This window comes from Condylura cristata, unplaced genomic scaffold (genome assembly GCF_000260355.1).
Source record: "Condylura cristata isolate star-nosed mole 26May11 unplaced genomic scaffold, ConCri1.0 scaffold00003, whole genome shotgun sequence".
Classification (NCBI taxonomy): domain Eukaryota; kingdom Metazoa; phylum Chordata; class Mammalia; order Eulipotyphla; family Talpidae; genus Condylura; species Condylura cristata.
The window spans coordinates 75,349,619-75,353,542 of NW_004567104.1; positions in this window are offsets into that span (position 1 = coordinate 75,349,619).

Consider the following 3,924-nt stretch of genomic DNA (forward strand, 5'->3'; position numbering starts at 1 on the left):
GGGCCTATTTGTTTATTTATTAAGTACAGCAGTGACTGGGCCAGACTGTGACTGTCTTTGGGTGGCGAGGGCTCCTCTGGGATTCTGTGGGGTGGGCTCCCCAGAGGACCACACCTGTTATCTCAAACCAGTTCTGGTTGTAGAAATAATAGCATGGGGCCCTCTCTGGTGGTGCAGCGGGTTGGAGCGCTGCACTGCGAAGCTAAGCCAAGCTGTGAGTTTGATCCCCCCCAGGGAGTGACCCACAGGGCGCGGCAGACCTCTCCTGACCCGCCCGCTGCTCCCCTCAGCAGTGTGCTTGTCAGTCAGCCTGTCCTGTTCCCCACTCTGTCTCTGGGGAGTCCTCTCACCTCCCCTGCACCTCTGGCGTGTACTCCAGTTCTGTATGCAGAAATAAATAAAAGTCTTAAAAGAAAGAAAGAAATCATACACCCTTGTTCTGGCATGACAACATTTCAATGTTAGGAGAACAACTCCAAGGAGTTTAAAGTTATAAGAGCTGAGTAAAGGTGATGTTGCTCCTCTGGGGTTCTCTCAGACCACAGCCCCTCCCTGATGCCACCTTGATATTTGAATTCAAGTCAGGGAAACCTGACTCGGTTCTCCTGCCTCCAGGAGCAATCCAGAGGGTTTGGGCCCTCCCTGGTAGTGCAACGGGTCAGGACGCACCACTGCAAGCTGCCTCAGCCACTTGGGAGCAGGTTCGACCCCACCCCCACCCCCAGAGGTGACCCCCAGGGCGCGGCAGACCTCTCCTGGCCCGCCCGCTGCTCCCCTCAGCAGTGTACTTTGTCCATCTGCCTGTTCTGCTCCCCACTCTGTCTCTGGGGAGTCCTCTCACCGCGCCTGCACTTCTGGCCTGTACCCCAGTCTGTATGCATAAATTAAAAAATCTTTAAAAAGAAGAACAAAGAAATCCGAAGGATTTGTCCCCACATGCTTCCTAGCAGTCCTGCATATTGATTTCACCCCCTGGTTTTCCACTGGGTCAGAGGAAACATTCCTTGTACGCGAGGCTCCCTCTGGCCTGCTGCCTGGCCTTGGGACACCGGGCTCACCAGGATATCCCAACCTCAGGGGCTTTAAACACTAATGGAGGGCATCCCTGGCAGCCTAGGGTTGAGCCTAGGGGTTAAGCCACTGAGAAGGCGCACCGAGATGGCCTGAATTTGCTCCTTAGACGGGGGATTGCCATGTACCAGGCACGTCTCAGGGGTCGGGATGTTTGGCAAGACCGAAATGTGGATCACGCAACAGTCTTCATCCACCCACGCATCCATCTATCCATCCATCCATCCATTTTTCCAAGCTTTGATTGAGGCAGAATTTTATACATTACTGTTCCCCCATTTAAAGTATACAATTCAGTTATTTCCAGCAGTTGTGGATCTTTGCAGCCACGACCACAGTCAATTTCAGAATACTTTATCATCTCAAAAATGAGCCCTGTGCTTTTCAGCTGTCAGGTCCCTATTGGCTCCCCAGCCCTAAGCAACCACAAATATACTTTTGGTTTCTACAGATTTCTCTGTTTCTAGGCTTGCAGATGAATGAATCGTTCACAGTCACTTTGTGACTGACTTCTTTTCACTTAACATGTTTTCAAGGACCCTAAAAGGAGAATAAAGCTCTGTCTTTTCATCTCATTTCTCCAAGTGAGGGTCTGGGTCCCTGCTCTCTCCTGCTGTCCTGACCTCAGTGTGAGGTGGGAGGGTGGGGAGAGAGCTGGAATCAGCGAGGAATGTGAGCTCACAAGTCCCATGTCTGGGGTGGGGGCCAAGGGTGCTCTCCCTTCCCTCTGACACTTGGGGGCAGGTTTACAGGTGGGGGCAGCCAGGTCCCGGGGTGTCCTGTTGCCTCAGGTAGTTCTGGAGCAATGATAGGAGACATTCCTTCTTCAGGGGGGCTGAGTGTACAAGTCCTCACCTAAGGAAACTGCAACGCTCAGAGACATGACTGCAGGTTAATAATATAAACCAGAGCTCAAGTCCTACAGCAGCTTTTTGAGCATGAAAAACTTCACCAAACTTCTAAATAAAGATCTACAACACTTCTGATGATAACAGTCATCTGTGTTCATTCATTTCCCCTCCAGCTTGTTCCAATGCAGGGTCACGGTAACCGGCTGGCTCTGGGCCCAAGAAGGGACCCCTGCCTGGACAGGATGCTCTTCCCAGCAGGGTGCATCTCTCTCTCAGCTTCTTGACACGGGAAAGCGGCCCTTCCCCAGGGGTGAGCTACATACAGATCCTTTAAATTTGGAATATCTTACTGCTAATTGTCATAGGAAAACAAGCAGGAAGAAGTGTAAGTGAAAAGATGGCCACAATAGACTCCCTAAGATTGTACAGGTCAGATTTCCTGGGCAGAACTTTCCTGAGGATTCTGAGGCTGTTTCCCAAGGTCACCGCAAGGTCACCACAGATCTACAGTAGAAGTTGGACCAGGCAGACAGTGGGGTCAGGCCCAGGCTCCTGCCTGCCCACCTGCTCCTTCCTGCAGCTGCCCTGCCCCCCTTCCCATGAGAAAGTCTCTTCTCAGGCCTCCTCTCTGACCTTGCCATCACCCCTTCTTTTATCCCCAGGCCCTGGGTCCAGCTCCACCCCCTCCCATTTCTCTCTGTCTTGTGTGTTTTGCCCACAACATTTCTCCTGGCGAGGTTAAGTCCAGAAAAGCTCGTTTCCTTATCTGCCTTGTGGGTTTATATCCTGGCTGCTCTATCTTGAAGTCCTGTGTCCCTAAACAGCTGGGGCTCAACCTTTGAGAACCCAGCACCAGCTGCCTCGTGGGGGCTCGCTCCTCCCCACCGCACCCATGTTGGCCTCTCTCAGGGGCTCTGTGTCCAGGTTGCAGGCAGAGGGCTGATGCCCACAGGCCAAGACCATCTAACTGACTCTCCAGAGTTTCCCCTCAAGAAGCATCTTGTTCCATCCAAGTCAAGGCACCTTAGTGGATCATCCAGCCCAAGCCTGGGGGTAGGCTGAGCTGAGCTGCTTTGGGATAAATATGGCTCTGAACGCGCGCAAGGCTTTGCCCGGGGCCTCTCCTGCCCTCTGTGGGCCTGGGAGAGCTGCTGCCGGGTCATTCCTGGGTCCCTGCTGGGCCCGTGGCACTCGCAGGCATCTCCAGCTACCCCCGGTCACTGGCCAGCAGTGACCACCCAGCTAGCCTGCCCGGAAGCTCCCTCTTCTCTGCATGTCTCCCTCGGTCACTGACGGCTGCTTCCTCAGCCGCTCATGTATTGCAACACAAATGCACTGAACACCCAGCACCCTCCAGATACTACACCCAGGGACACGTGGGGGTCCCTTCCCCCATGGAGCTTACAGAGTGGGGACAAACCAGTGATTCTTCCAAGGGGAAGTGGTTAGGGCTGGGCCGTTACCCGTGTTGCCAGGGAGACGCCAGGTTGCAGAGAAGTTGAGAGCAGATTTAGAAACTTCTATAATGTTTGCCAGAGTCATTGTGGGTCTAATTAACAAACACACACACGCTTGCATTGTTTCTCTTTAATTTCATTTCATTTTTCAGGTAGACTTTTTCTAGCATACAGTCAGGCATCGCTCAGCAATGGGAGGTACTCTGAGATGCAGCTCTGGGTGTCTCTGTCACTGCAAACATCACAGCGTGTAGCAGTACACACCGCGGAGACCAGCCTACAGCTCGCAGGGCTCCGTGTGCAGACCGTGGGACTGTTACAGGTGGCACCTGCCGCTGAGGGCTGGCAAGACTCCCATGGCTGTATTTTAGGCGAGCATACCTTGCAAATTTAGGAAAATTTATCCTACATGCCGGAAACTTTGTGTAGCGTGGCACTAAATTACACATTGCAATTGGTCTCGTTAAAAACATGATGGAGCAAAGATGGGTCAAACACTACACGACATACACTTCAGCGACATCTTTAAAGACAGAGCACCCAAC